Source organism: Staurois parvus, unplaced genomic scaffold (assembly GCF_062004578.1).
Source record: "Staurois parvus isolate SC_StPar_1 unplaced genomic scaffold, SC_StPar_1.0 ptg000165l, whole genome shotgun sequence".
Lineage (NCBI taxonomy): Eukaryota > Metazoa > Chordata > Amphibia > Anura > Ranidae > Staurois > Staurois parvus.
The window spans coordinates 4,399,098-4,412,241 of record NW_028317961.1 but is presented as its reverse complement, the minus strand read 5'-3'; the positions used below and the strand labels follow the sequence as shown (position 1 = coordinate 4,412,241).

The 13,144-nt window shown below is 39.3% G+C and overlaps 1 protein-coding gene across 25 annotated transcripts in view; it reads left to right on the top strand.

Annotated features, from left to right (window-relative positions):
• Positions 1-13,144, top strand: part of EPB41L2 (erythrocyte membrane protein band 4.1 like 2) — a 296,017-nt gene that overhangs the window by 181,282 nt on the left and 101,591 nt on the right. The window lies entirely within an intron of this gene.

The window sequence follows — 13,144 nt, the reverse complement described above, 5'->3', positions numbered from 1 at the left end:
TTTCATATTGCTGTTTGTCTTGTTTAAAAAAAATCTAGTATCATCTGGTGATGGTCAGTGTATTAGGAAGAGGATTGAGAGGAAAACATTCATACTTTCTTGGTTCATGACTTGTTTACTTTAAGTATAAACATAGCAGTGCAAAGTTAGGTCCATTTCACACTAGGTGGATCTGCTTGCCCAGCTTGGGATCTGCTCACTGAGTAGGTGGATGACAGTTCCATGTCTGCTCCGCTTATGCAGAGCAGACACGGACCCAGCTCGCTGTCCTTTATGGAGCATCCGTCCATTTCCATCTGACCTGTCATTCAATCTGATCCGCCAGAGGGATGGGAAACGGATACCCATCTGTCTGTTTTTAGTGGACAGGATCGGATCAGATGCAGGTGGGTGTAAACGGACATGTCCATTTACACACACCACTCCACAGAGAGCAATGGAGCGTCCGATCAGGTCTGCTTAAAAAACGGACAGGTGGACCAGATCGGTTCACTTGTGTGAAAGGGGCCTAAGAACTTTGCAAGTAACTTTCACTTCTTTACATTCTGATTGAGAGTCCTTAAAGGACAACTGCACCCATACCTGTATACTACGCATGAATGCTGTGGCCCTATTTATTTCTGTGGGCCATTCCTATGAGTCTTACTCGTGGTGGCCTCCAGCAAAATTTAGCTTACCCATAGGAATAAATGGCTTTAGGATATTCTTGTTGAGAAGGCTGTATATTGGCAGGAAGGTTTGTATAGAGAAGATCGCTGGAACAAGAAGAAAGGAAAATATTTAAGTGGGCTGCAATCAGGAGGTTCATGTAGCCTGGCTATGGACATCAAAGAATATTTGCATTTCTTAGTTGTACAATACGGGATGCAGGATATATGGTCATAATCACTGGGTTATTTGTAGCTATCTGCAGGTGAAAATAAAACTGCATGGACATCCCCCTATAAAACCCCTCCCACTCCCAGCTTGCCTCTGTTTTATTTATAGTGTCCTTAGTTGTTGAACCTCTTCTCTCTACTGAAAGAAGCTTATCTTCTGGAGGTTTTTTTTCTTGCTTTTTTTTTTTTTTTTTGGGCTATGATTATTCTTTCATGATGATTCTCCTATAAAGATTCTTGCTGCACCAACTTCAACTTTCAGATTGGTGTACTTCAGAGGTTCAGAGGCTTGGGGGACCACAGCCGGCCGACCTGTAGTGTTGCTGAAATGCACTGGATCCTTCTGTAGACACTCCCCTTGGCACATATTGAAATACAGGGAGTTACCCACAGGGTGCTTTGCAGGTCCAGGACCATGATCCTGCTAGTAGCAGAGCCCTGTCCCTGAGGAAACCTGTGGGAGTATGCCCATCATGGAGGCCAATACCAGGATAGGGCATATCTTTCCTTTAACCCTGCCTGCAGAAGCTTCAATGGTGAGAACATGGCAAAAGTCCTTTAAACATTCATGCCACGGTTGCCTTTTTATATTTCTTTGGGGTTTGTGGGGGCCAAAAACCACTCTTCTGATGGCTAGGAGCCAGGAGTAGCGGTTTCAGTTTAAATTTTGGTGCCATTTCTTGGTATTGTCATGCCCATGCCAGTACTTCTGCTCCAGCATGGCCTTCCCTTGTGATGCATGGTGTGCCTATGTGGCCTCTGGTACTCACTGTGCAACTGACTGTTCTTCATGCTTACTGCATTCACAGCAGCCTACCTCCCCTCCTTATTCAGTGTTTGACTTTGCCTTTGAGCCGGGCATGTAACTTGAGGGGGAAGTGTCAGTTGAGGTTGAACGTTCTCCTTCTGAGGAATCGGGTCAGGATGAGATACCTGTTGCAGAGATTTCATTCAAGCTTAACCAGTTGAGCTTGGCTCCTGGCTGTAAAGTGAAAGTGATCCAGCAGCTGTATAGCTGCCAGTCACTTTCAAAGTGCAGGTGGCGCTGTTCCTTCCCTCATCCTGCCGGACTGGGGAAATGATCTCTGGAGGTGTTTCAAGCTCTTTGCTACAGGTGGGGATGCAGGACATGGATCTTCTGGCATTCAGATTTGGCATCAAACTGTGACCTAGTCCAGGGACTTTTGGGCCTTTGCAGTGGACGCTCTGATCCCTAGTGGGATCCGTTCAATCTGATCTATGCCTTTCAGCTACTCCAGATTATCCATTTTCTGATCTGCAGGATCCAGATGAAGGGAATTTCCGTGATTCTCATTGCACCAAATTTGTCCAGGAGGATGTGGTACTTGGCCTCCTGGCAGACTTCCTTATGGGTCGCCCAGATCTTCTGTGCCAAGGGCCAGTGTTTTCTGCTTCTCAGTTGCTGGATTTAACACCATGCCTGTTGAAGCCATGGCCCTAAGAGACAGAAGCTTATTGGACTCTATCATCCCTACCTTTGAAGGCTAGGAAATCGACATCTCGCAAAGTCTACTAGCACACCTAAAAGTTTTATTTTGCTTGGTGCGAGTCAGGGAACTTTCATTCTATTCTTTCATTCTATTCTGTGCTTTCTTCATTCTGGTCTGGATCAGAATATGGCTTTAAGTACCATCAAAGGACAAATCTCGGCCTTGGCTGCTCTGTCTGGAGACTTTTCACCTCTCACTTCCTAATTAAGGCCTATGTTGAGGCTGTCGCACACATCTCCACCTTTTACATGTCACTTTGGGACTTTTCTTATTGCTATCATCCCTGTGTAGAGGGTCTCTGAGTTAGCAGCTTTGTCTAGTAAGGAGCCCCCTTTAGTATTGCAGAAAGACAAGATTGTTTTGAGGCCATAAAGCATTTTTTCTCCCAATTAATGCCCTAGCTCATAAAGCTGGCCAAGGATGGGTAGACCTTTTGAGCGATAATTCTTAGGTAAAGAATGTTCTAGGAAAGTTTATTTGTTTTTCTAATTATTAGTGGGTCAAATTTGACTTTCGCTTTCATCTGCATTGACAAGAAAAATTTACAATGCTCAATGGAAATCCTTTCTTGAACAAATGAATTTTCAACAGTGAATGTGGTTTTTGTTCGGTAAAGCTCATTCATTTCAAAATCAAATATTTCAAATGATATTAGAATGTTCTGGACATTTTCGTATACATTTTCCTACAATGTTTCCTTCTATCTATAGCCTGCTTTGGTTGATAAAAAAAACATTGCAAGGTTTGCTGTTGGTCTAACCATAAACTGGGTCACTTGGTGACCCAGTGCCCAGAGCCGGACGAGCTGTTGGAATTTGACATGGGCTGGGGTTGCTCCATGTAAGTGTAAGCTGCTACTGCTAAAAGTGTAAATCCACATTTGACATTGATAAGCTATAGGGAAAGCTAATGCCTGGAGAACGTGGTTGTCGTGTGTGTGTGTGTGTGTACTCATGTTAATGACTATCCAATGGCCTGTGTAACCCTTGTCCACCACAGTGGACAGTAGCTTCACTAAATATTTGGTGATGCCAAGGTTCCAACATGACCTGTTAAATAGGTGAGACTGCCCCCATGACCCCAATCTGATCCCTGCCAGGGACCAGTTCAGAATGCTAAATCTAATGAAGTTATTCAATATGCAAGCTGGTCAGGACAGCACAAACACAGAGCATGTAATGTGATCCTTCAGATGCAAAGCAGATAACGGAGAGCACCCAATCTCCAATATATAGAAACAACAAAAGACCAATCTGCAGCGCCTTATTTATTTATTAAATTTGTATATAGTGTGTGTGTATATTGTTTGAACAGTGCCATTTACTGTGTTTGTGCCATGTTTATTTTCCATTTTTTCATTTGATGTAATATAATGCGGCATCGTGGCAGTGTTTGAGCCAGATTTCTGTTTCCTTTATTCAGTTGCTTAGGGCAGAAAACACAGACGCCTCCATGCATGTTCCATGTATTGCTCATTGTAGCCTTGGAGCAGATTCACAATGCATACAAATCTCTGTTGACCTCTGCAAATTCTTGAATTCTGTCATCACGAGCTGGTGGAAAAAGCTGAGGCTCATATTGCAGAGGACAAAAAATAAAAATGTTGAAATTTGTTCTCTTGGGATCGTGTGGTTTAGAAGGAATGGGATGCAGTGTGAGACCTTGCTGGTGTAGGAGACCTTCGTCAAACATGAATATTTTTTGCACTGGTGGTAAAGATTCAGTCTAATAAAAGTATGGTGTGGCACGGCACCCCCATCCCCTTCCCACTGTTGTTGTTTACTGCATACACGTGTTTGGCTTTTTTCGAGCAGAGCCTCATTTTCATAGTTTGTGTTTCATTCCCTTTTCGTTGTGCATACACAGACATTATGGTGGCGTGTGGCCAAATTCACATACCCTCATCTGGAAGAAATATGTGAGCAAGACCTTCAGTCTCTGATAGCAAGACTGCATTTCATATGTTGAAAAGCCAAACAACATATATAAAAGAACACAGTCACCAGTATAAATTGTGCTTGTTTCACTTGACAATTCACATAAAGATTTATTTAATAGAAATTGTTTTCTTGACTGGTAACATGAAAGCTGTTTACTCTGAAATCTATAAAGCAAACACTGTTACTGTTAGGCTGTAGACTATACTTAGGCACTGCCAAACACCCTTACTTGTGTCATTTCTGTAATGAGGGTCATATGGTACAAATGTATATTTTTTTATACATAGTCTTTGTATCCTTGAGCCCAAGTGACTGCAGTTTCCTGTTCAATGTTTCCCTAGCATGTCTTATCTTTTCAGTGTGAGATTTTTCCCAAGCTAGAGCAGCGACGACATCACTTGAGAATTTTGTCTCTTTCTGTTTTTTTAGTTTGTTTTCTAATCTTATGGCTTTTCAATAACTTCATGCTCTGCATGATGTATATGGTGTGTGTGCTAGGCTATAGTTTGTGTGTATTCGTGTGCTTTTGGAATCTCTAGTAAGTAGAACGATCACACCTGAACATCAGTGGCTTGTTGGAAAATCCTTCCAGTGTACTTTTTTGATTTGACTGAGAACCACTATTTGAAGTGTATGTTTGGGGAAAAATAAATATATATTTAATGCATCTTTGCAGTACATGTGTTTTTCTTTCATGGTGTGTCCCTTTAAAATTATGTAAGTACAGAAATAATATACACTATATTGCCAAAAGTATTGGGACACCCCTCCAAATTAAATTCAGGTGTTCCAATCACCTACACAGCCACAGATGTATAAAATCAATCATCTAGGCATGCAAACTGCTTCTACAAACATTTGTGAAAGAATGGGTCACTCTCAGGAGCTCAGTGAATTCAAGCGTGATACCGTGATGGGTTGCCACCTGTGCAATAAGTCCATCCGGGAAATTTCCTTGCTACTAAATATTCCACGTTCAACTGTTAGTGGTATTATAAGAAAGTGGAAGCAACTGGGAGCAACAGCAACTCAGCCATGAAGTGGTAGGCCACATAAAATGGGAGCGGGTCAGTGCATGCTGAAGTCGCCAGTTGTCTGCAGAGTCAATAGCTAAAGACCTCCAAACGTCATGTGGCCTTCAGATTAGCACAACAGTGCGTAGCGAGCTTCATGGAATGGGTTTCCATGGCTGAGCAGCGGCATCCAAGTCTTACATCACCAAGTGCAATGTAAAGCATCAGATGCAGTAGTGTAAAAGACTCTAGAGCAGTGGAGACGTTCTCTGGAGTGACCAATCACACTTCTCTGTCTGGCAATCCGATGGACGTGTCTGGGTTTGGCAGTTGCCAGGAGAACTGTACTTGCCTGACTTCATTGTGCCAAGTGTAAAGTTTGGTGGAGGAGGGATTATGGTGTGGGGTTGTTTTTCAGGGGTTGGACTTGGCCCCTTCATTCCAGTGAAGGGAACTCTTAAGACATCAGCATACAAGACATTTTGAACAATTTCATGTTCCCAACTTTGTTGGAACAGTTTGGGGATGGCCCCTTCCTATTCCAAAATGACTGCGCACCAGTGCACAAAGCAAGGTTCGTAAAGACATGGATGAGCAAGTTTGTGCAGGCAGTCAAGTTCCTCCGCTCCAGAGTCCTGACCTCAACCTGGTAGAACGCCTTTGGGATAAATTAGAGGAGACTGTGAGCCAGGCCTTCTTGCCTGACATGAGTGCTTGACCTCACAAATGCGCTTATGGAAGAATGGTCAAACATTCTTGTAGACATACTCCTAAACCTTGTAGACAGAGTTGAAGCTATTATAGCTGCACAGGGTGGGCCAACTCAATACTTTTGGCAATATAGTGTATGTTGGTCTGTCAGATATCCTGTGTGCCTATTCAAACTGACAGCACAGTGCCTCTAACTGCAAATTCTTCTATGCTGGGCTACAGAATTTCCCTCTTCCCTTGTTATCTCCAGAACATAAGGGGGAGGTGTTCTGTACTTCAGTAAAAGAGATCTGGTAAGAAATGAACTGAGATTTCAGTTAAGTGCACTTGAAGTTACAAGAAGTTTGGATTCCAGTCAAGAATGATGGATATTTTCTGTATTTTCATCCAATATAGCTAAAAAAGAAAATCAATGGTGCTACCACATCTAAGGACTGGTATGCTGCAATACATTACATTTTTGTTTTCAAATTTAAAAATTCTTTAAAACCTCAAAACCTGGTATTAAACCTCAAAACAAGAAAATTATATAGTTCAGCTTACGAGTCCATGTGTTGGCTGCATTAGTTTACTTTTTGTTTTTGGCTTTTTTCCCTTCGTTTTCAGCCGGTGATCCTACTAGTAATACAATTCCTGTTTTAGGATGTCTTCACTGTAGATGGAGGAGTAACGGAGACTACCTTGGATAGTAGCATTATCAATCTGTGGAGTGTATTGTTAAATGCACTAGCAGATTTACATGGACTTAACTAACATACTGAAGCCAAATTCCAGATTTTTTTTTTTTTTTGATGTACAGCAACAATTTTTTTTTTCTTTATCCTTTCAGGGCTTAAGTTTTACACCCCATTTACACCTGAGCAATTTGTAGATTGAAGCTCAACATCCAAAATCCCATGGTTAAATAAGAGTGCTAAAAAAAAAGTATGAAAAAAGCACATATCTCAAGCTTTAAAACAATGCTCAAGCTTTGACGCCAGCAAAAATCTCAAAAATGCCTGTACAGATGATAAAAAGACCAGTAAAATGACTAAAGACACTTGGCTTAAGTGGAAATGCAGCCTTACATGAATAAACGAAAGCTGTCCATTGTAATTATCCATCAGTGTTAAAGGAGAAAACGTGAAAGTTAGAAAGCTTGGAGCAGACAGGCTGTTTCTTAAGTAAAACTTACCTGCCTTCTCAGTCTTCTGTAATATATACATTCTATGACCGTGAAAAATGCAGCGCATAATACATACAAACATGAGTATACCTACATAGTGATAATCCTATGTCAAATAATAATCCTTGAATCCACTGAATGTGCACTTATAAACCTACACAGTGATGGTGTAATATAAACAATACTCCACAGTGTTTGTGAACACTTGATAATCAAACATATTACATATATATACACACACACACACTGGATATATATATAGACACACACACTGGATATATACAGTATATAGACACACACACTGGATATATATATAGACACACACACTGGATATATATATAGACACACACACTGGATATATATATATAGACACACACACTGGATATATATATATATAGACACACACACTGGATATATATATATAGACACACACACTGGATATATATATATATAGACACACACACTGGATATATATATATATATAGACACACACACTGGATATATATATATATATAGACACACACACTGGATATATATATATATATAGACACACACACTGGATATATATATATATAGACACACACACTGGATATATATATATATATAGACACACACACTGGATATATATATATATATATATAGACACACACACTGGATATATATATATATATATATATATATATATATATATATATAGACACACACACTGGATATATATATATATATATATATATATATATAGACACACACACTGGATGTATATATATATATATATATATATAGACACACACACTGGATGTATATATATATATATATATATATATATATATATATATATATAGACACACACACTGGATATATATATATATATATATATATATATATATAGACACACACACTGGATATATATATATATATATATATATATATATATATATATATATAGACACACACACTGGATATATATATATATATATATATAGACACACACACTGGATATATATATATATATATATATATATAGACACACACACTGGATATATATATATATAGACACACACACTGGATATATATATATATATAGACACACACACTGGATATATATAGACAAATGTATATCCTGTTTATAGCCACTGTGCTTGTGATACTTTATACAACATAAACCATGATAGAAAGTCCCATATACTCCACGATGGCTTTGTGAACATGTGTAATCACTTCCTACTCTTTGCCAACACTTTATATGAATCCACTCCACTGTCATGTGGAGAAAAACGCTGAATATAGTGTAGTATGTACAACCAAACCAGCCTTTATTTAAAAAGTATATATTGTACTCACATTAAAATGTGTCCTCCTGGGACACCACAGTGTACAAACTCACTATACGGTGATCTCCAAATAGTTGCTGTAATTCCACTTGCAAAATGGCATCACGTAGGGCCGAAGACGTCAAGTCACAAACCGGAAGTCTACTGTTGCTGCCACTCATACCTGGTCTCACAACTTTTGTATGCTACATCATGGGAGTGAGATGACATAATTTGGCTTTGCAATGAGCACAGGAATTACTGTCATGCAACACCAGAGTTTTGAAGCAAATACAAAAATCAGTAGCTGCATTGAATAACATGATTAACTACTGAAGGTGGAATTTCTCCTGATCACTTCACAAGCTGGAAAAAGGTAAATCGCTCAGCAACTTAGCTAGAGGAGAGGCGATGCATAGCTCCAAAGAAGTCTTAAAAAAAAAAAAAAAAAGCGTATATAAACCCAAAAATAAAATTTCCTATTTTGTAGCTTTTTACTATTATTATTATTATACAGGATTTATATAGAGCCAACAGTTTGCGCAGTGCTTTACAGTATAAAGGGAGACAGTACAAATACAATACATTTCAGTACAGAAGGAATAGGAGGGCCCTGCTCGTGGAGTTTACAATCTAAAGGACCAGCCTTTTAGATGTGGTGGCTGCATTCAGTTTCTTTTTTTTGTACATTTTGCAATTCTGCACATAACACACTTCCTGTCCCTTCATGTCTATACTATTTTCTCCAGTGTATCTATGGGAGCAGTCATATTTGTCACACAGGCTGGACTTCACACATCAGCCTTTGTTCATCTCCATTCCATGGTGGATCAATGGGACTAGTAGTTTACATAAGAAAGATGAGTTTTTTGTACTTTCTTTTAATGTTACAGGAAATGACAAGGAACACTGCATTTCTGGTAAACTGAAGGACTGGTTTGAGGACTAGTAAGCTGCAATATATTACACTTTTGTTTTGGGTTTAGATGTACTTTAACATCACAGAAGCAGGAATATGTTGTAGAATTAAGCTAAAGGGGGTTACCTTCCTATGTTGTAACTATAAACGGTTACGTAAAGCTGAACTTCAGCATTAGCAAATATTATCTAAATACCAGAGGCTTTTGTATTCTTACTTGAATATTATTGCACTCTCTGCAGTAATCCTTTGTAAAAAGTTTAATCTATGCAGGAGTTTACTGTAATAAATGGCCAGTCACTACTTCTCTCTATGCTTGTGCAGGGTTACTTGGTCTTTTGCCCACCCCCTGTAGTTTTCTGCAGGCAACCTGTGGCTGGGCCTCTCCCACAGCTCTGCTCTCTTCATAGGCTGTGCACAGCAAATTGATAATGTCACTTCTTCTGTTTTACAGTGTAATATTTGGGTTTGAAAAGACAATTGGTTCACACAAAGTGGATTTATATTCTGTTTGGCTATTGAGGAATATATGTAAATGCATGTTTTTGTGCCCGGAGTTCATGCTTTAAAATACATCAGGCCCCATCACCACCTCCTACATTCATTTGGTAGCATTTAGAGCACAAATTAATATACCAAATGTCTTTCAGTAAACATTAAAACAATGTTACTCCAGCAAGAAACGTTTATTTAATATTGTACTGAACTGAGACAAACTAGACTGGAAAGCGTGTGATATAAACATGAATTTAACATTACAAACATGTTGGAAACTATTAAAGCCTTAAGCCCTGGTTCACATCTGTGCGGTCCATGATTTGCGCAGGCACGAGAGCCCTTTCTGTACCTCATGAAACGCAGGGAAGAAGTCCCTGCACTATGGACATTGCAGCCTGGACATTCCTCTGTGTGGGTGGTGCGGCTCCAGGCATTTGTGCAGGTCCTGCAGCGGCACCACCCGCACAGATGTGAACCCGAGGGTAAGTTTCGTTTTTTGTTTGTTTTTAAATCTACACAAGGGATGGTATTTACATTTGATGGAATGTGTTCCTCTAGTTGATGGTTCACATCAATGTGTTTTTTTTTTTTGTTTTTTTTTTTTTAGTGCTCTTGTGCAGAAACATACTACAGTCCATTTAACATGGTTTCCCATGGGACACGTTCACATCCATGCGTTTTTCAGCCGCTGTGTTTTCAGAAAGGGTCAGGGACTTTTTCTAAATACAAAACAGTGCGTTATTGGTTCAATATACTTCAATGGAGACGCTTCAGAAAAAGCATGTAGTGCATTTTTGACGCATTTTGCATTTTTAATCTGAAAAAATAAGCAAAATTCATCAAAGAATGTGTGAAAGCGCTTACAAAAACACAGCGCACCACAAAAAGCACTGCAGAAATGGATCTAATGCAAACTGCATAGGTGTGAACCAGGCGTTACTGCTGTCTGGTGTCTTTTGAAATCCGAAGTTCTAAGACCCCCCACCCCAGTCCCCCATAACTGTAATATTACAGTGCTGAAGGGGTTAAAGAGTAGCTCCACTTTCATGGGAAAAAATGGCCAAAAAGTTAAATAAAATAAATGAATAGCACACAATAGCTACACAAGCCATATTGTAATTGGATGTTCCTTTTTCAATCTGCAGCGCTGTATTTCTCTGCAAAATTCAATGCAGTATGGCAATCTGGAGGCATTCGTCACACCACTGGTGTGCAGGACGCCTCTAGAAATGTAATTTCCTGATTGTGTGATTGGCTCACTGATTTTCTCAGGAGTCATAAGTCTAAGATACTCTGCAACAAAAATATAGTTGTTGGTGAAATGCTCCCAAAGGGTTAATCACTGCTAAAGGACCCTACATTTTCATCATTAGAACACTGAAGGTGCATGAGCTGACTAATAATGAAAAATTCACTCCCGTTCAGATTCAATCTGCAGACAACAAACAGCCTTTTCTTCAAAACAGGACACTGCAACAAAGCTTGGTAAAATCCCTGCAATGTACATAGATCACCAAGAGGGGATTGTTTTTCTCAACAAAAGTGGAGTAACTCTCTAATTAGATCAGCTGGACCTGTCCTCGGCACTCATCAAGAATGCTGAGTGCTTTCTGCCCTCTCCTCTAATAATAGAAGCTGTACATTCATTTATCTGCCCTGTGACAAGTTCATTGGCAGCAGGGGTATGTTTTTTTGTTTTGTTTTTTGAGGGGCAGAGCAGAGAATTTTGGATTTCAACAAGCCAGCAGCACAAGGGGCATTTTATTTTCAAGTATGCAATGTCCCTTTTGCTGATGTGCTGATTTAAAAATAAAAGGAAGTTTTTTAACTTTGGGTTTAAATTTATATTATTTGATGACTCCTCTTTGAAATTATACAATCCCATCTATATAAAAATGTTCATAATGTCATGAACATGTGGTATACTGTATTGAGTGTGAGGTTCTCCTGTCATCGGTGAAGACAGTTGTAATGCCATTCATTTGGGTTTACTATGTTAGTATCCTTTTTTTGGATTTGGTGAATATTGCTTTTTGTTCATTGTACTTCACTGTTGGGCCTTGAGTGAAACATTGAAAACATTGAGAAAACTGCAACAGTAGGGGATTGTCCTTAAAAGGGGCAAACCATTCTTTTCCATAGTGTGTCTGCTATGAATCATATTGATTGTTTACTGTTTTAGCTCTTGCATTCCTGCCATTTGAGAGTGCTGCTAATGATATTTATTGAGCTGTCGGTACAAATTCCTGACATTTTGCTCATTACATAACTTAAAACTTCATAAACAGCAGATGACCTTAACATCTATAAAGCAAATCTGAATCCTCAGTCTATTTTCTAAGACCACCTTGTCACCACTCATGTCTAGGGAAATATAGATCTTTCAGTATATCTAAAGCCAAAACTTTTTTAATTTGTTTTTTAGTAGAGAAGTGTTAGAACACTTTTCAGGTTTTTATTGTGGTTTGTTTGTCTTGAGAACGATATAGAAAAAGAGTACTTTTCGGTGGGCCTTAAGCAAGCCATAGATGGTTCTTTTAGGTTTCCTGCCACCATGGGTGGCAGGAGTGAAAATCGCTGGATTCCCCCATCAGCACTGAATATTGGATTACCCCATCAGCACTAACCACTGGATTTCCCCATCAACGTGGGAATCCCTCCAGCAGAGCTACTGTGTTTTCCTGTTGAGGAGCCTTCCCTATAGCCGTTGGCAGTAATCACATGCAAAAAATCTGACCGTCTGGTTGTACTGAAGTCGATCAATGGATCGACCTCAGTGCAATCAGCCTGCCCATATGGGGATCGATCTTTGTCCAGTCCCTGCTGAACTGACCAAGATTCAGTATATCTATGTCTGCCTTTATGTGAGGGAAATCTCTTTTAGAAATCTGGTAATTAAGTGGCATCTGATTACATTTTCTGCCATTAAAACAGCACCTTGTAAAGCAAACAGTAGCAGTTACAATAGCATCTGAAGTATATTGCATCTTACCAGTCATTAGATGTGCTTCCTGCATTTGTTTTCTTTTACATGGTTTTAACTTTTATTTTCTTTTGGTAATGCTGCATATAACACACTTCCTTGTCTCTACACTCACTTTTCATGGTAGCTACAAAAAGAGCCATGGTTATACATAGACTGGACTTGAAATGTTTTTCTTTATTCATCTCCATTACATGATGGATTGATAGGGCTAGT